The following is a 23,830-nucleotide window of genomic DNA, read 5'->3' as shown; positions in this document are numbered from 1 at the left end:
TCCTATTACTGCCCTCATCAAAAAGAGGAAGAAAATCACACCTGGAGAGATTAAGTCATTTGCCAGGCACCAGGACTTGCATCCAGATTGGGCAATTCCCTAACCGGTACTCTTTGTACTAAAAGACAACCCCAGGTGAATTGGCAGGATCCAAAGACTAATCTTGTTTATATTCACCACATGAGCATAATTTACCAAATACCTGAGAAGAAACAGGATAGGAAATTTTCTGTGTGTATTTTATCTGTGCAGGGAGCATTGGGGTCTATTTTCACTGGCTTTATCCTTTTTTTTTTTTTTTACTTAAAACTAATAACAACTGAATATTTTCCACTGGCATATAAATGGATGTCTCAATTGCAAAGGTACCGAGAGCTCAGACTTACTTAACTTTCAGTTTAGGTATCCACCCTGCATTGCACAATCATCAAATGGGATATGATGCAATTTTTTTAAACAGACTTTGCAAAACAAGTATTGAGTAACCGGAATCTCTTTTTCCTTGTATGTGCCTAGCAACCTTGCAGGTCTGTTTAACAGGAAAAAAATTGCCTTTGGACAGCAATTCAGAAAGATACTGAAAGGCTGAGAAAAGCATGAGGCTCTGGAGTGTCGCAATCAGTGGGCCAGGCTGATTTAACCAAGAAGGAAGTGCATGGGCTCCCCCGTTGCTCCGCCCCTCTCCGTGTAAGGCAGCAGGGTCAGAGAGAGAAACCAAATTCATCTGACACATTCCTCTGTTTACTTTGTGGACTGTAGGGCCTGGTGAAAAACTTTCTAATATATATATATTTTATTGTTAAAAGAACGATGCAACATTGCAGAAATTTTTGAAAAGTGAAAAATTAATCGTGCATCATTTCATCACCCCAACAAATGTGTTTTCGGTTTTATTTATTTCCTTCCAGGCGTCCTCCTCATTCATACATATTTTACACACTGGGACAGAATCCAGGAAACGCCATCTGCTGAGCACTATTTGGTCAGAAACTGGACTCAATGATTTAGATTTATAATCAAATTTATTTCTGACAAAATTCCTCCAAGGTCAAAAGATTGTCTCCATTTTACAGATAAAAATACAACCATTACCTAAGAAAATGTTAGTACCTGCCTGAAGTTCCCTGGTCAAGTTATGAATCTGGGATTCAAACATAGTTTTGTTTGCCCACAGAACCAGTGGTTTATTCTACATCATTGTCGCTCAGCTTTATATTTTTCTCATTTACCATTATATATAAGTATGTTATTTTATGATACTCATCTATATTAATATGTTAATATATGTAATCGAAGTACTAATGATATGTCACCATTTACTCTACAATATTAAGTTTTGGAGCAGGTATTAATCTCAGCCTGCAAAAAAATTAATTTTGCAAGAATGTAATTGTATTTTCTATACATGGACAATATTCATTTCAAACCTCTGCTTTGCTACATGGTAGATTAATCTCATCAACTGGGGACTTATACTCCTGAAACCTGTAAAATTCCAGAGGTTGTTTTTGTGTTCCATGTTCTTAATGAGTGCCATGATGGGGTAAAAAGCCACGTGACCCTTAGATGTTTACCTCTGCCCATTGTAACATCCCCTGGGATGGCCTAATACCCTTCCAACTCCTAGTTATGTGTCCTTAAACGCCACTCTGCATCCTCCTTTGCCCAACTGCAAAGCCTGTGCCTGTCTGGCTTAACGTAGCCACTCCTACGCCTCTCTTCAGAGCAAGAAACAGGGGTAGCAGAACTCAATGAATTGGTTTTCCACGCCCTCATGGCTCTGGCTTTCCAAGGTCTTGCTTTCTCATTAGTTGGATTCCTATTTACAACGGATCTGCTGCATTTCCAAAGACGACTCTCAGCCACAGGCTACAAAGTTATCAACAGTGGCTGTGATGATTGGGGATGAAACGTGGGATGAGTCAAGGCAAGAGATGACATGCAAGTGGTACTTAGAAGTGTAGCTTCCGGCCGGGCGCAGTGGCTCAAGCCTGTAATCCCAGCACTTTGGGAGGCCGAAATGGGCAGATCACGAGGTCAGGAGATCGAGACCATCCTGGCTAACACGGTGAAACACTTTCTCTACTAAAAACACAAAAAATTAGCCGGGCGTGGTGGCAGGAGCCTGTAGTACCAGCTACTCTGGAGGCTGAGACAGGAGAATGGCCTGAACCCGGGAGGCGGAGCTTGCAGTGCGCCGAGATCGCGCCATTGCACTCCAGCCTGGGAGACAGAGCAAGACTCCATCTCAAAAAAAAAAAAAAAAAGGAAAGAAGTGTAGCCTCCTTATAGATGACCAGTGAGTGGATGCATTTGTATTAGTTCTCTGGAGAAACAGAACCTATAAGATGAAGATATAGATATATAAAAATGAGATTTATTTTAAGAAATGGCTCTGATGATTCTGGGGGCTTGGAGAGTCCAAAATTTAATAGGAGAAGCTGGCAGGCTGAAAACAGGAAAGAGTTTCAGTTTCAGTCCAAAGACAGTCTTCCAGAGAATTCCTTGTTGCGGGAGGGAGGGAAAGTCAGTCTTGTCAGTCTTACACTTTATTCAGGCCTTCAGACGGTTGGTTGAGGCCCACTTATCAATGTGGAGCACTGTGGAGAGGTGAAGTCGCCTGGGCTTCTGGGTCGGGTGGGGACTTGGAGAACTTTTCTGCTAGCTAAAAGATTGTAAATGCAGCAATCAGTGCTCTGTGTCTTGCTAAAGGATTGTAAACACACCAATCAGCACTCTGTGTCTAGCTAATCGGGTGGGGACTTTGATAACTTTTCTGTCTAGCTAAAGGATTGTAAACGCACCAATCAGCGCTCTGTGTCTAGCTAAAGGTTTGTAAACACACCAATCAGCGCTCTGTGTCTAGTTAAAGGTTTGTAAACGCACCAATCAGTGCTCTGTGTCTCCCTAAAGGTTTGTAAACACACCAATCAGCACTCTGTCTAGCTAATCAGGTGGGGACTTTGAGAACTTTTCTTTCTAGCCAAAGGATTGTAAATGCACCAATCAGCACTCTGTGTCTAGCTAAAGGATTGTAAACACTCCAATCAGCACTCTGTGTCTAGCTGAAGGTTTGTAAACACACCAATCAGCACTCTGTGTCTAGCTAATCGGGTGGGGACTTGGAGTACTTTTCTGTCTAGCTAAAGGATTGTAAATGCACCAATCAGCACTCTGTGTTTAGCTAAAGGATTATAAATGCACCAATCAGCACTCTGTAAAATGGACCAATCAGCACTCTGCAAAAGGGACCAATCAGCACTCTGTAAAATGGACCAATCATCGCTCTGTAAATGGACCAATCAGGAGGATGTGGGTGGGGTCAGATAAGGGAACAAAAGCAGGCCACCCTAGCCACCAGCAGTAACCCCATTGGGTCCTCTTCTGTGGTGTGGAAGCTTTGTTGTTTCACTCTTCACAATAAATGTTGCTGCTGCTCACTCTTTGGGTCTGTACTACGTTTATGAGCTGTAACACTCACTGCGAAGGTCTGCAGCTTCACTCCTGAAGCCAACGAGACCACAAACCCACCATGAGGAAGAAATTTTGGACACACTTGAACATCTGAAGGAGCAAACTCCAGACACACCATCTTTAAGAACTGTAACACTCACCTTGAGGGTCCACAGCTTTATTCTTGAAGTCAGCAAGACCAAGAGCCCACTGGAAGGAACCAATTCCAGATACACTGTGGGCTTTAATCAAAGTCCACAAATTAATCTCATCCAAAACATCCTTACAGAAACATCCAGAATCATGTTTCATGACGTATCTGGGCACTGTGACCCAGACAAGTTGACACATAAAATTAACCATTACAACATCCCTTACATGAGCAGGCACCATGAACACAAACAGCAAAAAGGGGAAACCTGTCCAAGGCTTCTTTGGTGGGATACATCTCCGAGGCCTCTCTGCTGATTATTCTAATCCACATTCTCAACGTTTCAGTATTGCTCCAAGAAAGGGCATTTTCTAAGAGATTTTAAAAAGCCTGTATTTACAGCACATGAATTAATTCATTTGAGAAATATCAACAGTGCCAGGCACTATTCATCTCTATAGATTCACAGGTGCACAAAATCCTATTCTTTTTGTCTCAAGGAATTGACTTAATGCAGATAGAAAACAACTAAACAAGAAAGAAGAAACACTACAATAATTGCTTAGAATGCAATAATCAAAGGTGCTAAGGGACTTTTCCATTTTGGTCTTTCATTAGTTTTCCTTTAGTGGTTTTCATGTTAATGTTATGCCACCAGTCGCCCCCAGGGGTGTTAGAAGAGACAACCCTAAGAAATGTGCCATTGTGTCGGTGGTGGGGACGCCATGGAAGGTAACATGCACAGCTTCACATGGTGGCTGCCCTATGAAAACGTGGGGCAAGCAGTATCTTGATTTTAGAAAAATAAATAAATCTGTGTTTCTTCTCAGCCACTGGCTCATTTTTGCCTTGAGGACCAGTTGACTTTACAAGTGATGATACATGTAGTTTTTCTTTGTCTTAGCTATAAAGAAGAGAAAAGACAAATGTGGGTACAATCTGTAGTAACCCCGTAGAACCATATGGCATTCGTTCTGCAGACTGACTGTGCCCCAGAGTGTCTCGTCTCTGCTCTCTCTTTTACTTTCTCTTTATTCCCTTATTTTTATCACTAGTTTTAAAAAATATCTTATTGTAGTAAATGGCCCTTTGACAGCCAACTCAGATCCATTTTGGAAAGACATAGAAAATTAGGTAGGTGGGTGGGTGGGTGGATGGATGGATGGGGAGACAGTTTCCTTTGATAGAGCTAAGGAAAATGTCATTGAAATAATGACACCCTCAGGCTTGGTCTAAGAGGATGCATGGCTGTTCATTGGAAGGGAAGGAGGGCTGTTTCTACCTGAGGTAGGTAGTAGGGAGGGATGGGGAAGCTGGATTGCACTAATCTTTGGTGAACAGAGCTAATTAAGTAAGTTACTTAGTAATCACATCATCTGGTTAATGCAATTCAGAATGAGTCCCAGCTACTCTGGTCATTATGCTGATGGAAAGCTTTTTGAAAAAAAAAAAAAGGCCATCTCCCTATGCTCATCCTGTAATTATCCATTTCTTGCCTACCTCTTGCTGTTTTTGATAAGAGCCATTAGGATAATAATTATAGACTCAACTAATGTATTAATAACTCTGTGGACGTACATGTCTTGATGACTCTGTGAAAGACTGAAATATGTTAACCTTTTAAATGTCTTCAGTCACAGGCTGTGTCAGACTTTTATTAATGACCCAGTTCAGCTGCCCAAACTCCAGCTAGCTGCAAGTGCATATAATGTGTGGTTAACAAAGCCTTTTCATCCTGCTCATGGTCACTTCCCTTTTTAGGAACGTGAAATGAAATACTGTGTTTATCCTGTATATCCTAAGAATGTACGTCAGCTGCAAGCCCTGAAATAGACACGGTTTGCTGCCCTAAATATTTGATTCTTGAGTCAAGTTATTGTAATTGCTAGACATCCTTCTCTAAATATAGAAGGACAGTGGAGCTGCACATTTGAAATAAACATCGTGCTCACATATAACACAGTTTGGATTTGATTTTTTAAAAATAATTTCCTCAGGTTTGGTGAGTGCAATAAATGATGAGACATTTAATTCATCCAAAATCCTACAGCTTTAAGGAGACATGATTAAGAGGTCTGCGGGTTATGAAAGGGTATTTCTAGCAGTTAAAAGAATGCAGTTACTACAAGACAGAAACTTCAACACACCCTTTTGTAAAACCATTGTTAATCTGCCATTGCCCCAACTCTATGGCTGCTGTTTCGCTGATAAGTATTTTCAGATTAAAGAGTGAAAGCAAATACATTTACCACAGACAAAAACACGTATTCGGGGACGTGACTGCCTTTGAACTGTTTGATAGCTTATCTCCTACCACCGGGGCATTAAGCTAAAGTTGCAAGGCTGCCTGATACCTGCAGAAATAGCCCTGGGACAAAAACATTTTCAAGTATTCCTGCCTAGTACATGCTAAAGTTAGAGAACAAAATAAAGGACTGAAAGCTCCTGTGTGTTTATGGCATGCAAGATGCCCATCACTCAGCCTTCTTACCCTCATGTCAGATTTGATCTACTTTTCGACACTGAAATCGAGATTCCAATCTTCAATTTGAAAGCAGTTTGGTAGAGTTGGGGATAGGTAGGTTCCTTGAATTTAAACTTCATGGGAGGAGGCATAAATATGGTTTGTTTATTTGAAGGAGTCATAGAAAAAGGAGTTTTCTAATGGTTGTTTAGAAGGTAATAGTCAAAGCTTTCAAATATATAGCATTTTATAAATTCCTTAATATATAATAAATAATATATTTAAGTATTAAATATGTACTATGTATTAAAATATTAAATATCTATATTATATGCTTAATACTTTAATGTGTCATATTTTATAAATTCCTCTAAGGAATTTATTTATAAAATATTATGTATTTAAGTATTAAATATATAGTATATATTAAAAATTTTATAAAATACACTAACATCTATGTATATATACATATACACACACACATACACACATCAAGATGAAAAGAAAGAGAAAATGCACTCACCTGGGACCAGCTTGACAAAGCTTGATGAGTTCTATCAATTTATGTCCGATACTCTTCTTTTTTCCATCATCAATTTATGTAGTTAACAAATATTTATTGACACTTACTACTTATCTAGTGCTGTGCAAGTTGCTGAAAATATGAAGCAGATTAAGACAGGCATTTTCTGCCAAGTTTGCACAAACAAATGCAAAGAAGATTGAACTTTCTTGAGAGGACTGATTATGAAAGTAAACAGAGGGACTCCAAATGCTCCAAGAATGGGCACCATCCCCTGACTGAGTGGGGGAGAAAGGAGAGCACCAGAGGCTGCTTCCTGAGAGGGTAGTTGTATTTATTTCTCATGGCATTTGCTATCCCTTGTTGTTTGGATATAACAAAGGCAGAGGCATGCGTTAACCATGCTTCTTTGTTCATGGCTTATCATCAACAAGTGTATATGGAAGGACCTGGTGCTATTTTTGTTTGTTAATATATTTGTTTATTTATTTTTGATTCCCCTTTCTCACCATTTCTCACTCCCAATTCTCCTATCCCCATTATCAGGAACAATTCTATGTTGATGTCTGTGTGTCCTTATACACTGCGTGTGCTATCGTTTTATAGGCAGGCATCTTAATTCCTCCAAGTGGCATCGTTTTTTCATTGTTTTTTATATGCCATTATGTTCCTTTTTCACCACGCACTATGTTGTTAACATTCGTCCATCAGCCACATATTTGTTACTTCCAATTGCTGTATAACAGTCCACCTCTGTCTATGCACCAGAATAATGGGGGTGCACAGGTGTTCTCCATCTCTATCTCTGTGCACAATGTCCTTGTGAGGTCTATTGATAAGCATTTAAGAATTTTGCTGTCTTTTACTAAAAACAAAGTATTCAGTATTTCTAGCATGTGCCTAGTAGGTAACACAAAGATGTAAAGCCCACGATCCTTTTTCTCTAGAAGTTAGTTGTAGAGCTGGAGTGGGAAGGAGGATGTATGATCTGTAAATAAGTTACTCTTATAAAAAGAGACAAGGGCTAGATCAACAATTCCGAAATGCAGGAGAAGGTAACTGGCATTTTTCAAGCATCTGCTATAGGCTGGGCTTTTTGCTGAGAATTTCCCAAGCACTGGAAAATTTCTCTGGTAAGCATAAAAGGAGGGAGACTTATAAGGGAAAAACCTAAGAAACCTACTTGGAAAATGCAAGATTTATTCCAGGAAAATAGAGCTCTTCAAGCATAGATGACAGCAGGAAGAACATTATGGTCAGAGCAAACCTAAAGAATAAAGGATGAGTGCTCAGAACATGTGGGGCATTGGTCAGGGAGCAAGGCTTAGGTCCATTTGAGGAATTCATAGATTGTATAAGAAATGGTGGGCATTCCTTAGAATTTCATAGCATGTGAATTTAATAATATTTTAAATTATGAATAGAGGTGGTTTCCTGGTATCTAATCCTCTCAACTAATATGTGCCATGTAATATTCTAAAATCAGTGATTACAGAGATGAACCAAAGAGACTTGGTCAACATCCTAATGGAATCTAAATTCTAGTGGGTAAAAGCAGATGATAAATAAGTTAAGACAGAGCAGATGAATAAATAAGCAAACCAAACACAAAAATATAAGATACTATGTGCTAGTTCATAGGCCACTATATGAATTAAAAACAACTGTCTCCTCTACAAGGACAAAACAGAGAAGAAAAATACCACTCCCACTACGAAGAAAGGCTTGTCTACTCAATACTGCCTCTTACTAATACAAAGAAGATGTTCCTCTAGAGCTCAGGAGGAATCTGTGAGTCAGATTTCAACCCACACTCATCCTCCCAGCCTGCAGCCATGGGCAGTGCCCAAACCAAGCAGCCCTGGACATGGACACAAGACAGGGCCATGTGTTAAAGAAGGAAAAGAGGTAGAAGGCAGGTATGTCAGTCAATACGATCTGGGATTGCCCTGCAGAAATGGTGATATTTGTCCTGAGATGTCAAACAAGAGAAGCAACCTTTTATGCAGCATTAAGGGAATGTCACTCTGGACAAAGGAAGTAACAAGGTCAAAGGCTCCAACACAAGTGCTTATTATACATTTGTCCCCAGACCAGAAGGGCCAGTGACTAACACAAGAGCAGAAGGCGATACAGAGATAATAGGGGCCCAACTACAGAAGCCATGCTGTAGTGTTTGGATTTTAAGATTTTACTTTAAACGGTATTTGTATGCTGTGTATTTATTATTGCAGTTGAAGCTAGATGGAGGAATTTAATTGAAGAATGGGTTTACAAGAATCTTCAGAATATCTTGCCTTCTACATAAGATAAAAATAAATACATTCAGGTTATAAAGCTCTCATTTATGGAATCAAGATTCTAGAATGCTATAACTGAAGGGGAACTCATATATTATTTAGTTCAAACTTTTTTCTTATTTAAATGAAAAAAATGGTATCCTATGTAGATATATTAATTTATACATATATAGATCAGTATATATTGATTTACATAGATATATTCATATCTAGATATGCTGATATCTCTATCTATCTATCCCATGTAGATATTTTGAAAAGTACCAAGTTCAAAAGTTAAAGAACACAACAAATGCAATTACTTAATCTGTCTATACCTGAACTTATTATGCATATTTGCAAACCTCCATTCTACCAGGGAGTGGACATTTAATCTAAGTCTATTCAGTGGCTCTCCTACCCTTATCCTAGTGCTCTTTCTAAATTATCAGTCACATACACTGCTCTAAGCCACTGATAGTACTGGAAAGAGCTAATATATCCCATCTTCATTGTTGCTTCAGTTCATTCAGGCAGCTACAGCAAAATGCCTTAGAATGTATAATTTACCCCCTGAGTTCCCAAAGTCCATTCATGTGCCTTTAGATCATCCTCATAGCTTAGCTCCCACCTGTAAGTGAGAACATATGATGTTGGTTTTCCATTCCTGAGTTACTTCACTTAGATTAATAGTCTCCAGTCTCATCCAGGTTGCTGTGAATGCCACTAATTCATTCCTTTTTATGGCTGAGTAGTATTCCATCATATATAAATACCACAGTTTATTTACCCAGTCATTGATTGATGGGCATTTGGGTTGGTTCCACATTTTTACAATTGCGAATTATGCTGCTATACACATGCATGTGCAAGTATCTTCTTTGTGTAACGATTTCTTTTCCTCTGGGTAGATACCCAGTAGTGGAATTGCTGGATCAAATGGTAGTTCTACTTTTAGTTCTTTAAGGAATCTACCACTATTTTTCATAGTGGGTTGTACTAGTTTACATTCCCATCAGCACTGTAGAAGTGTTTCCTGTTCACTGCATCTGTGCCAACATCTATTCTTTTTTCATTTTTTGATTATGGCCATTCTTGCAGGAGCAAGGTGATACCACATTATGATTTAGATTTGCATTTCTATGATTAGAAGGGGGTGAAGGATAAAACACTACAGATTGGGTGCAGTGTATACTGCTTAGGTGATGGGTACACCAAAATCTCACAAATCACCACCAAAGAACTTACGTAACCAAATAACACTTTTTTCCCAGTAACCTATGGAAATTAAAAATTGTTTTAAAAAGAATGCATCATTTATAAACAACAGAAATGTATTGCTCACAGTTCAGGAGACTGCAAAGTCGAAAATCAAAGAACCAGCAGATTAGGTGTCTGATGAGAGTCTGTTTCTCCTAGGAGGCACCTGCTATGTGTCCTCATCTGGCAAAAGGGAAGGGACAAGCTCCTCTGAGCTCTTTTACAAGGAAACTAATCCCATTATAAGGAACCCAATTACTTCCCAATGATCCCACTCCAGTACTATCACACTGGGGATCAGGTTTCAACAGATGAATGGGGGTGGTGGAATGCAACCATTCAGAGCGCTGCAATTGTCATTGGCCCTTGCCCTCTCTCCATACTGGCATAAGTGATAATGTGCTTGTTCTTACCTGGTGGGACCCCTGTTGTCTGCCAGCTCTTGGATTCTATCTGAACAACTCTTAGGCCCGGGGAAAATATTTCGTATTTTTCCATGTCACTTCGGGGCAAGTAGATTTTATAAAACTGACCTGGAGCTTTCTGCCTCAATAAACCCGTCTGATATTCCTTCTCTGACCACATCATTCACTGGGAACATCAAAGGCCTTGCCCTCTTTTTGGTCTTTGGCACTGACTGTCTTCTACTCTCAGTTACTCATGTCTTCTCAAAGACTCTTCATCTACTCCTCTCCTGGGAACCCCCAACTTCTCTGCCTTCATCCTTCTTCTATTCCTTCCTATCTTTCCAGACTAGGCAATCTTTATCTAATAATTGACCGCAAGGATGATGAATTATATCTGACCAGCTATATACCATTCTGAATATTTTCTTTTGTCCTTAGGTCACCTAGATCTGTCACTTTTTCTCTCTGCATTGTGCTGGAATAGAATTGGCTTCCTAGATGCAGGAGGTCAATAGGCTAATAGGACATATTCCTGAAAAAGAAAAAGGACCACAATGGTTAGTAACATAACAAAATATTCCCGCCACACATGACTTATCAAAATAAAACAATGTCATTTAAAGACATAAACTATGTGTTGTTTAACCATGTTGCAACTCAGTGTAACCTAATTAATATTAAATGTTTTGTAATTATTTTTCTTAAATATAAGTTGCTCCCCTCAAATGCATATACACATTAGTAAATGAACTATTGAGTCATGTATATTTATCTTTCTAGAAATAGATATAAATGTATCTCACACACTCACACACAAAACAACCCACACACAAACCAGTGTAGCTAAGGCCCTAGGATACATCATGAATGTTAACCTAAAATAGATGCCTGAAAGAAGCCCTTTTGTAGGAGGCATTCTTCTGGTTCTCCAAAGACCGTACATGGCTGAATTCTTTATTTGGCAAACATTTCAGCTATATGTCAAACCATGAGAATCGAGCCAGAAAGTGCATAGCAACCCTGCCCAGGCAGGAAGACTCCTACCTCTGCAGATTTTTGAGAAGCACAGGGTCAAGACCTACTTTATCCAAGAGATCAAGCAGCCACAGAACTCAGCCAAGAGCCCACCCCCTGGCTCCACACAGACAGGGAGGCAATCCTGAGTTGTGCATTTTGAAGGAGCATGGTCTTTGGTCCCACATGGCTTGAGCAACAATGCTGCATAACTGTGGAGACCAGCCTGCAGCCTTGATCCACTACAGATCCTAAATAGCAGAATTGCCTGGCCGGAAAATGCATCTTGTGACCACCTAAGCAGAATCCATTGTGGTACCCAGTCAGCCAACATCAGAGTAAACCCAGGGGCTCAGCCAACTACTGAACTCACAATAAGCACCATGGACTGGTTGCTCACTACCTGGCCCTTCCAGAACCACAGTTTGGACAGGGAGGAATACTCTATCACTGCCAAAGAACACCTGTAAAGGCCTGAACTTACCAATTTGAGACATGGAAAGCCGCAAAACGACTTTGAGTAGGAGAATGAAAATGTATTTCGATTCTGGAAGTTAAATCTAATACCAAAATGAGAATATTTTGCACACGTCTTGGGCTTTTTAAAAATACATATACATTTATTTGAGGACACGTAATACAAAAGAGAATGTACTTTATTTCCAAATGTTCTTTAATCCATTCTTTTTATCTACATAATAAGGAATTGATAATGAGGAAGACAAGATGACAGCATGGCGTGGTTTGTTTTGATATTGAAAACTTTATTTTAAATTTACTGTCAAACTCTAGATAAAGTGTTTTGAGTGGTCATAAGGAACAGTAAATTTTCATAGCTTTTAAATAACTTGTGGATTTCATTTTTGGAAATAGCAATAGTCATTCCATTCTTAATAGGCTTTATTAATATGGTAAGTCACTATGCCATCTTATAGACTGTCTACTATGTGGCTAGCACCTTATTTTGTTATGTTTGTATTATACTAATAATTTTTTGTTACTTTTCTTCCCATTTCACAGATGAAAAACTAAGTCCTAGTTATTTGCCCAGTGAAACACAATCAGGAAAGGATAGAGATCAGGTATTTCAAATACCAAGTCCATTTCTCCTTCCGTTAAGCTAAGTTGAATTACTAAGCTAGGAGACAAATGGGAAGTTATTGTCTGTGATGTTATAGTGAAGATGTTTTTGTTCACCAATATCCAAATGTAGGCAGAAACCATGAAATCAGAAGATGTCAGTAAAATTGTTTGTTTCATGAATCAATTACATCGAATCAAGTGCTACATATCAGATATTATCTTGGGCATAATTTCTCCACATCCCCAGAGAAATTCATTTGTTTCGAGATGTTTTTCTTTATTAAAACTACAGTCCATGCATATTATATCACAAATCAATCGTAGTATGTGTGTTGATATTCTCCATCGAACACTAATTCATCCTTCAAAACTCATACCATTTATTATCTCTTTGAGACTTTCCTGATCTATCAAGTTAACATTGATGACTCCCTTTTAGTACTTCCATTGTTCTCTTTAGAAAAGCCTATGACAGCAATTCTAATGAATGTTTGAACGCATTTGTTTTGAGACTTGTTTCCTCATCTGACTCAGAGGTACTTGAAGAAGGTAAATTTATCTTTTTATCTCTATTTTCTCACATTTAGCACAGCAAGATACACAGGAAAAGTACTCAAGTATTTTTTTAAATACATTTTTTTTCTTCAAAGCCCAAATACTTCCGAGGAATTAAATACAAATTTCAATCTGATTATCATTTGTTTCAAAATAACATCATTTTGCTAGTCTTTTTATTATTAGACTGAATTAAAATTGGATTCAAAAATTAAACCATGTATACTGAGTATATATGTTGTGCTAGGCACAACACTTTGTGCTGATTTTAGTATAGCAATTTGAGACTATTTCATCTTTACCCAGTCAATCTTTTGATTTTGACAAGTGTGTATGTATGCGCAGATTTGTGTAGGAAACTGAGGTGGTCTGTGGGCTGAAGAACTGCATGTTGGCCAACTTGTTCCTGATCTTTCTCTCTTGCCCCTCTTTGCCTTGACACAAACACCTGGAAATCTCTCAGGTCAACCTTGCTGAGCCGAAGATGTGGCACCACCTGTGCAGTGGAGGACATGTTCATCTTGTTAATCAAACTTGTTTATGACTTTGATATGTAGCCAGTCATTGAATTTCCTTCCTTTACATTCATAGTTCTGCTCCCTGATCTCACTATGATAACGCTGGGCACAGCCTTCCTTAATACACACAGAATGGGGCTCTTGAGCCCAATAAGTGTCTGAACAGACTGGATCTACCAGGGCAGAATTCTAGGGACTGAACTTTCTGTGACACAGAGATAGCTCTTCTTTTTTTTTAGGGTCTCATTCTGTCACCCAGGCTGGAGTGCAGTGGCACAATCTTGACTCACCGCAACCTCCAGCTCCTGGGTTCAAGCCATTCTCCTACCTCCGCCCCCTGAATAGCTGGAATTACAGATGCTCACCATCCCCCAACTCCGGATAACTTTGTGTGTGTGTGTGTGTGTGTGTGTGTGTGTGTGTGTGTGTATGTATGTGTGTATTTTCAGTAGAGACGGTGTTTCACCATGTTGGCCAGGCTGGTCTCAAACCCCTGACCTCAGGTGATCTGCCCATGTTGGCCTCCCAAAGTGCTGGGATTACAGGCATGAGCCACCAGGCCTGGCCAAGATGGCTCATTTTAAAAAACATCTTATGTGCCAGCTCTTAGCCAGATGTTGTGAAGGGTAATGAATCAGGCAAGATTTCTGCCCTCTAAAGTCTGGCTGAGGAGACAGAGGCAGAGGCAGGTTCCTTCTGTTTTTCTTGGTGAATGCAGTGATGAAGCTGTGCACAGGGCATTAGGGACATCAACAATGGCTTTGACCTACAAAGCCCTGGGAGAAGACGCCTGGTGAAATAGAGGCCTGAGCTTAGTACTGAGAGTTAAGAAAAAGAAAAATAAAAAAAGCTATCCTTATGAAAAAGGGCAGATGGAGGTGGTATGGGGAAAGTCTGATAGACTAAATATGTGAGACAAAGAAAAGAATAGGAAGCCATATAATGTATGTCCTCAGAACCACAGTTTATGCTGATAGTATGAGTCAGCATTCTCTTCATTATGCTGTAGTAACAAACAACCCCAAGACCAACAAACGTTTATGGCTTCTCTTACATTTTATATCAGCTGCAGTCACTGAGTGCTGACTGTAGCAGCTATGACAGTTTCCTGCATCTTCTTTATGCTGGGATCTGGGTTAAAGAAGCAGCTTCTTCCTGGAACATGTTATTCTTATGGCACTGATTCTTACAGCTGCTTTCTCTCATCATCTATTAGCCAGATTATGTCACCTGACCAAGCCTGACATTAAGCACAAGGAAAAGAATTCTCTTCCAATAGGAATCTCGTGGCAAAGGAAAGGGATACCCATTCATCTTAAAGGAAAGGCAGGAAATTCCTGGGAAGAGCAACAATTAGAAGGAGGTGATTTTCCTACAAAGAATGCATGCCTCCGCGAGCAAAGGTAAGGGTAAAACCACCATTTCAGTGACTCCTGGGGCCCTGTATGAGTCAATCAGGCTGCTATAACAAAAGCAAACAAATAAAAAAAAATAGACTGTGCAGTTCTAAACAACAGAAATTTGTCTTCACACTGTTCTGAAGGATGAAAAGTCCAAGATAAATTTTCATCTGATTGCATTTCTGTGAGGTCTCTCTTCCTAGTTTGCAGACAGTCACCTTCTCACTGTGTCCTCACATGGCTTTTCCTTGGTGTGTGCATGGAGAGAGAGGGAGAGAGAAAGCTCTGTGGTGTCTCCTCTTATGAGAACACTAATCCTTATCAGATCAGGGCCACACTTTTATGACCTCATTTAACTTCATTGATTTCCTTACAGGCCTCGTCTCCAAACACAGCCCCACTGGGGGTTAAGACTTCAACATATGAATTTGGGAGGGACACAAATATTCAGTCTACCACAGACCCACTTTTTGAAAATTATATCAAGTACCTCTAGCCGTGGATGGCTGTCATAGCTGAGAGTAAATAGGCCCTTCCTCCTGTTACCCGCTCAAGCACATTGAAGACACGGAGACAGTCTCTTGACTGCTGAGGGGGGCCTCCAGGTCAGAGTTCATACATTCATCATGCAGAACCCCTTGAACTTCCTTGTCATTTTCAAGCATTTCATTTTTGCTCATATTGTTCCAACTTTCCAAAATGTCCTTTCCATTCTTTCAACTCATCAATTCTCATTTATTTTGCTATTTTTGTTTGTGTTTTAACATTAAAGAAATTATAAAACTCAGTCCAATTTCTCCTATAATATTTTACACCCAACTTTCATTAACTACTATGTTCTATCTGCAATATTCTTGTGGTCAATTTCCTAATTATTTGGTGATTTTTAAAATATACTTGGTTATCTATCTCTCTTTCTTAAATATAAAACGAAGCCATCCCTGTATCTCAAACTCTAGCCTAGAAACTCAGTAGGTCAATGAAAAAGAAAAAAATAAAAGAAAGAATGAATATATGAATGACACAATTGAAAGTATATCATATCTTTCTTCGGTGAAGTGCACATGCCTCATTTTGCCATCACATCTTCTTTTGAAAAATTAAAAACTCATTAGTGGAATTTGAGGCATGACTTGGAGGAAAGAAGAATGGGGAGAGGGTGAAAAGGAAGAGATATATTCCAAAACGCCTGAAATCCCATCGTGTGGCTTACTCATTACTGTCAACTCAATCCAAGACTGCTGACCCCCTGAGCCTCCACCCCGTGTGCTGTCTCTGGGCCATCAAAGGACTCAGTGCAGCTGGGAATCTAATTAGCCAGACTAGAGGACCAGGGGAAGACGGCGGCAGGCTCACTTCAGCTCGTTAAAAGCTCCAGTCTCCTGCTTGGGAAATTGCTCTCCCGTTTTACCAGTGCTGTTTGCATTTTGCAGCTCCCAGGGGACAGAGGGCAGTGCTGGTTGAATTCCTGGCTAAGCCATTTGGCCCAGAGCCTCCATAAAACCTCGGCACCAGTCTTCCTGACTTGGGGCTTTCCTCATTAAACATGGAGACAGGAGCCTGCTGTTTGGCTTTCAGAGGCCGAGGTGAGGCAGACTGGTCTCCTCTTCCCTGAGGGTTCAGGGCTGATAGAGAGCTTGGAAGAAGATGGAAGTGAGGGCAGTGGTGGTAGACATTGGGCACTGCTAGGGAAAGGGAGGGAGGTAGCAATGAAAATAAATATGTGCAAATGAAAACTCTGGTTTCCGAAAACATAAGTCTCCTTTGTAATAGCGGATAGTTCCCTGCTTAGAAAACCTCACCTTAGAGATTCTACCACCCACCTTGAACTTGAACCTAAATTGAGTCTTACATTTGACCTTTTAATCATTTTGTTGATGGCCTATGAAATACTTGAAGAGTCTTCTTGCTCTTTAATAGTAATTGCAAGGCCATGTAGTTTGCCGAGAGACAGGAAGGGATATGGTACCATGGTTATAATATCATTTCAACAAGTAGAAGATGGTCTCTAGCATCCTCTAACAGTCACTAGAGGCAACTTTCTAAAGCTAATGCAGCCTCTCCTCTGTGTGGAACCCTCCAGCAGAGCTGTGCTTTAGTCCAAGCGCCTTCACTTGGAGTCCAAGACCCTCTGAGAGCAGGTGGTCCACGCGGCTCCATCCACCTCTGCTTCGCCATTCAGCCGTTAGCACGGCTTGCTGCCCAGGAAACTGGGTCTCCCCAAATCATCGCCTTTATGGGACTCAATGACCCTGAAAGAGAATGTATATGATTTCTGGGGAAAAAACATATAAGTTCAGCAAGAAGCTGAGTATAGAACATAGAGAACCAGAAAATAGCCTGTCAACACTACCACAGATTCAAATAATATCTGGCGTGCATGCTATTTTGATGGGAAAAATCTAAAAGAAAAACAAAGGTGTACTTCACATCGCAGGCAATGAACTATGAAAGAGGAACAACAACATGAGACAGTGAAATAACCTTAACTTGACTCGGGAGAGAAGAGATTAGAGCAAAAGGGACCGGGAAGAATATAAGCCCCTCTCATCCCAAGCTCTGAGTAATCTTTTCCATTCTACTGGACTTCTATTTCATTTGAAACCCTAAAACCAGGGCAGCTCAACTGAGAAGTGGGCCCAAGTCACTCAGTTCTCAAGTAGTAGGACTAGAGGAACCTCTCCTGAGTCAGCCACTCATCCTTCCTGGTCACAAGGTCACTTGCCACATCGCTGTGCCGTTTGGTGGGCACAGGCTCATTGCACAGCTGTCTGGCATGTAGTGTACTTACAGAGTACTCTAAATAGAGAGAGTTAGAGATTACAGGTTCTGTATCCAGACAAACGCGGCTCCCAACGCCAGCTCCACCCCTAGTGAATGACATCACCTCAGGCAGACTCCTTCCACTCTCCGAATTGCAGTTTTCAAATTTAAGATATGGCAACCACACCTCTCTTGATGGGTGGCTGAAGGATTGGAAATTATAGATGGAAAGTGATTCACATAATTCCTAGCTCACGATAAAAGCTAAATCATGGAGGGGCTAGAGTTATATGTGTTGGATGCATAAATTAATGAACAAACTAATAAGGAGGTAGTCCCTGAGGTCTCTTCCAACTCTTAACTGTCTCTACTCAGTATCACGACACCCTTGGAGTATTTAAAACAAGTCTTTAAAATATGCCTGAATGCCCCAGGGAACTCAACATCTGGTCAGAAGGTGAACAAAATGATGTTGAATATGACTTTTCCCTCTCTAAATTCTAGATGCTGTGATTGATTACCAATTTCCCACTCCCTGGGATTTCAGTTGCTGCTATAATCTAGGATGAAATCACACTGCATGTGAGATGAGCATAATTAAAAGTCTTCTGAGAGCCCTGGTAGGTAGCTTTCTGAGAGTTATTGTATAAGAGTAGATCTGCATAAGAACCCCTGCTTTGCCCTAAATTGTGGCTCTTCCAGTGCTTTTGTACTTAGTGTATTTTAAACACAGATAATTTTGCTGCCAACACCTGTTATATGCTAGCATATAAAATAAGAAAAAAGATACACATGTATTTTTTCTGCCTCTAGAAATAATAACAGCTATCACTTTCTGAGCACTACCATATATTTTTTTAAATGTTTTATATGTAGTATCTCTGATTCTTATTCTAGCCTTGTTAGGTGAGAGAAGTTAGATAATTTCTCACTGTCACTCAGTGAGCACCTTTTAGGGTCAAAATTCAAACCCAGTTACTTCTGGCTTCAAAGGCCCAGTGTTTTCTACTACACTATGCTATTCCACAAATCTATCAAAATGATAACAATGAGGTGGTTATATAGGAGAAGAAGTCGTAACTTGGCATCCCAACTCCAAATCTGAGAATTGCTTAATGAAGAAACTGAGCCACAGCACTTGACCTGGCTCGTGGTTCCCGCATGAAACCAGGCACCAGCATTTTGTTGCTACCGCTATTCATCTCCTTAATGTACCTTGACTTCTACCTTAGCCCTCCTGAATCAGAATCTCCAGGGACTGACCCTTAAAATCTGCATTTCTATGTCGCTTCCAATGAGGTTCTGGTGAAATCAATCCAGAGAAAGACATAAACACCACTGTTTGGCTAAAAGCCATACTACACCTTCAAGTTTGGGCAGTTCTTTTCTTCTCTTACATTTATGATTCTTTTGTTTTCATCTTAAAAAAATATATTTTAATATGGAGGAGTAAAAGCAAAAAAAAAAAAAAAAAAAAACAGCTCATTAGCTCCCTTCCAAGATGTATTGCCGTTGACATCTACTGATATATTTTAAAAATCGTGTGTGTGTGTGTGTGTGTGTGTGTGTGTAGAGAGAGAGAGAGAGAGAGAGAGAGAAAGAGAGAACAGAAAGTGCTATATGAAAAGTAAGGTCTTTCCATATCCACTCTTTGCTCTTCTCAAAGGCCACCACCATAAAAGTTACATATGCATGTATAGCTTCTTTTTCATTTTCACAACAAATTGTTACTATGCATTCTACATCTTGCTTTTTTTTAAGCCTAGAAGTTTTTTGGAGCTCTTTTGATATTGTTACATTGTGTTTGTTTTCTATAGACAATTCACAGCATTTAAGGATATACCATAATTGATTTAAGCAGTCTAACATTGAAAAGTTCATTAATTTTTGCTTGTGTTTTTTTGCTGTTTACATTTGGCAAAAGCGTTGCTTCAAATATTCTACACTAATCTTGGTGAACATGCGCAAAAATCAATGTTAGGTAAATTCCCTAACTGTGGCATCGCTAAACCAGAAACTAAGTGCCTTTTAAAAATTGACACACGTTGTCAAATCATCACCCAAACAATAATATGTGAGACTTCCCATATTTTATACAATCACAAGCCTAAATATCACCACATATAACTGAGACTGAGTCATGAGCCAATAAGGAAGCATGTTTCAAAAATCAGTGAGTAAACAGATGTCTGATGCCAATCTATTAACCAGTATCTGTGTAACAGCTTTCTGAACTCATACATTGAAACACTGAAAACACACACACACACACATATTTACATATGCACGTATTATAAGCATATATGCATGTATTCACACCCCCACAAATGTGCATGTGCATACTCACATACGCATGCATACATATTCATATATCTGCATGTATGTGTGTGTACCAACACACTACTTACTTATGCATACATTAAATATCATTAAAAAAACATACATAAGATATAAAAAATTAAAATGTAAAAATAAAAAAGAAAGAGGAACTGGTTCCTCCAGGAAAATGAGGGAGATTCATTCTCACTCTTTATCCTTTTGTTCCTTTTGAATTGTGTACCACATACATGTATTAGCTAGTCAAAGAGTAAATGAAATAAAAAGTATTCCAGAAAATTATAAACACACTTAGCCTTTGATTCAACAATCTCTCCTCTACAAACTTATTTTAAAACTAAACCAACCACAGAGAATGAAGTACATTTAGAGTTATTCACTGCAGCATTGCTTATGATAACAAAAGATTAGAAACCACCTTAATGTGTCTCAATATAGGACTAGTGAAACGAAGAACACACACACTAAAATGCTCTGCATCTGTAACACAGAATGACTTAGTTTATTACACAATGATATGGAATATTCTCAGAGGTATATTGTTAAGCGAACACTGGCACTTTGGCAAGTCGCAGAACAGTGGATGTGATATTTACCATTTGTATCAAAAAGGAGACAAAAATCATGGAGGAGGGTGTGCATGTAGAACAAGTATACTGTATATATAAACATATGTGACATAAATATAATATATAGTATTATACATATATGTATATATACACACACATATATGTGTATTTCCCTGTATTAGACTAAAACATCTCTGAAGAGACATATGAACAATAGATAATAGTAGAGAAAACAAAGGATGGCTGCACCAGGGAGCACGATCCTCAGTAGAACTCAGCTGAGATGTGATCAGGAGTCTGCTCGGACATTCTGACTGGAGGTCTAGTTTCAATTCAAAGTGACTGTGTGGAATGAAGTTCCCTTCCATCACCTACAAATTTGACATTTTCTACCGAATTTTTGTGAAGATAAATCTCCACTTCACTTTCACAGGAGGTTGGTAAGGAGTCATAAGCATCTCACTGTTCTTTTCTTTTTTTTTTTTTTTTTTTGAGACGGAGTCTTGCTGTGTCGCCCAGGCTGGAGTGCAGTTGCACAATCTCGGCTCACTGCAAGCTCCGCCTCTGGGTTCACGTCATTCTCCTGCCTCAGCCTCCCCAGAAGCTGGGACTACAGGCGCCGCCACGACGCCCGGCTAATTTTTTGTAGTTTTAGTAGAGACGGGATTTCACCGTGTTAGCCAGGATGGTCTTGATCTCATGACCTCGTGATCCACCCGCCTCGGCCTCCCAAAGTGCTGGGATTACAGGTGTGAGTCACCACGCCCGGCCCATTGTTCTTAATTCACACATTCGCGGATGGCTTTTGCAACACCGGCACGCCCCACATGGTATGTGATAGAGCAGTGTGCTGCATTGCAGTTGAATTTTAATCTCCACGTACTAGTACTTCTGGGAATTGGAATGCCATTTCCTAAATGAAATGGTAACCCCCTTTATGCAAATGATTCATATAACGTTTAATGCTTTAAAAAAAGAAATACATATGCGCTTGGAAATACACTTAACTTCTCAGGGCAGAAGACAAATACATAAACAACAGAGAAAAAGCCCTCTTTGAGTGAGGTCGTGACAAGTAGGAAAACCTTCCTGTTCAGAGGATTTCGTGCATGGGTCTCATATATTTATGCATGTTCTTCACAGGCCTTTTTTTACTTCCTTCAAACTCTTCTTGGCTGTGTTCCAGAGAGTTAAATTAATCTTCAGTTTGAGAGATTTTTCACACGTTCATACAACTCCAGGTCTTAGACACCAAATCCAAACATACTTGTACTTACACTTTGAACATAAACTGCCGCTTAAATTCAATCCAGTAAACATTTTATTGGCATTTATCTTTTCCTCTCTCTCTTTTTTCCTTCTCCCTTTTTTTTCATGTGTTCTCCTTTCCTGGCTCAATAAAAACATATTCATTGCTATCCATGTTGTCGGAGACTTAATCAAGACCCTAAAATTATAAGAATCATTTTAAGGTATAGATCTTGCTCTCAAGGAGCCCAGACTCATGGGAAAGACAATGTCACAACCTATGCTGCAGTGAAGCACGGCTGTGGTGGAAGCGTATCCTCTGCATCAATTTTCCTGATGAAAAACAAAATGAGAGCAATTATTTCTATGGAACTAGGAAGGAAAATGATCCAGGAGGTTAGGAGTAAGGCAGAGATTCCAGCTAGCCAAATGGAAGAAAGGCCCTCCAGGCAGGGGAATAGCATTAGGCACAGGCCGAGAGACGTGACTGTTCCAACCAGGAAACACAGAACAGCGTCAAGTGCATGGATGGGAGAGGGAAGCAGGGAGAAGCAGGACATGATAGACTGGAACTAGTTTGTCAAGAATTGTCTATTTCACGGAGGTAGATCTGCGAATACTAGTATTTTTGAGGTTAAGGATGTAGCCACTGCTAGGAGAAAAGTCCGATTTGGAATTCTAAGATCTGAGATGAGTTCTTAGCAGCCGAGGTGAAGACAGCTTTTAGCTCCTGATAATCCTTCCCCCAAGGCCTGCCATCACCGCTACTGCCTGCCCAACGTCTGCTAACAAACAGATAGCAGCCTTCCGCTAATCTCTTCCCTAGGCACACAGGGACTGTTCTTCTCACCTCTTATCACCAGGAGCCCTATCACCTCCTACATGAGCCCCCCTGCCAGCCTCTCTTCTCATCTCAGCTAAACAGGATTTTCTTCCTTGGTTTTCAGACTGGGGGAGATCTTGACCCTTCTCCTAGAGTAGAAAGGCCTAGAAGTCAAGAGTTAGAAACTCTGGTGAAAACAATTCTCTAGATGGAGCCTCTTGGCATTTGTATCAGAAACTGTGTTAATGTTTTCCCCTTCAGTCTGCTCCTCAAATTCCTGTTATGCAAAATTAGGTCATGATTATTACTTTTAGAAATTGGAAATATGCATACACGATCTAAAAAACACAAGGTAAAATATTGCTATGTACTAAAACACTCTTCTCAATGTAAACATTTCTAAACAAACAAACATGCTTTGATTTCTTTTGCATTGCTTTTAATCTGTATGCTAAGGGGGTTATATATCTACATAAGACCATGTTGGAACCTCTAAGAATTTGCCCTAAAATAGTAACTGGATTGCAATCAAAGCTATGAATGCTAGGTTGTTCTGTCAATGTTACCAAAAGTAGGGAAAAATAGAAAACATCCTAAATTCCTATCTATTGTTGAGGATAATTGAATTGATTTTCTTATATCCACTAACACTCGTAGTTTGGGAAAATAATGACAACATAATTTCAAGTGAACCAGTGGAAAACAGTAGCGTGTATAATATCTGTACATAGCATGGAAGGAAGAAATGTTGGAGGGAAGGGCAGCAGAATGCTAGCAGTAGTTATATCTCAGTGAAATGTTATACATGGTTTATTGTATTTTCCTTTTTGTAGGAAGGCAAATGTGACACTGGGTCACCTGCATGGAGGATCTGGGCCAGGTGTATGGCATGCAGGAGCTGGTTAGGCCATAGCTTAACATTAAAAGTACAAACAGTAAAAATCATGGCGGCCCGTGCTGACCAGGTGCCAGCTGGGGAGCAC

General features: G+C 39.8%; 1 long non-coding RNA gene across 1 annotated transcript; it reads right to left on the bottom strand.

The window, feature by feature from the left end:
- Positions 1-1,038: 1,038 nt before the first annotated feature.
- Positions 1,039-6,795, bottom strand: LOC103220791 (uncharacterized). The gene is made up of 4 exons (XR_492686.3): positions 6,592-6,795; positions 3,873-3,994; positions 3,615-3,695; positions 1,039-2,665 (listed from the first exon to the last, which is right to left on the bottom strand). It is a non-coding gene; the product is annotated as an uncharacterized lncRNA (long non-coding RNA).
- Between the last annotated feature and the right edge of the window lie 17,035 nt (positions 6,796-23,830).

The sequence above is a fragment of the Chlorocebus sabaeus genome, chromosome 14 (genome assembly GCF_047675955.1).
Source record: "Chlorocebus sabaeus isolate Y175 chromosome 14, mChlSab1.0.hap1, whole genome shotgun sequence".
Classification (NCBI taxonomy): domain Eukaryota; kingdom Metazoa; phylum Chordata; class Mammalia; order Primates; family Cercopithecidae; genus Chlorocebus; species Chlorocebus sabaeus.
Note: the sequence above shows the minus strand (reverse complement) of the source record. Positions and strands in the feature narration are given on the sequence as shown.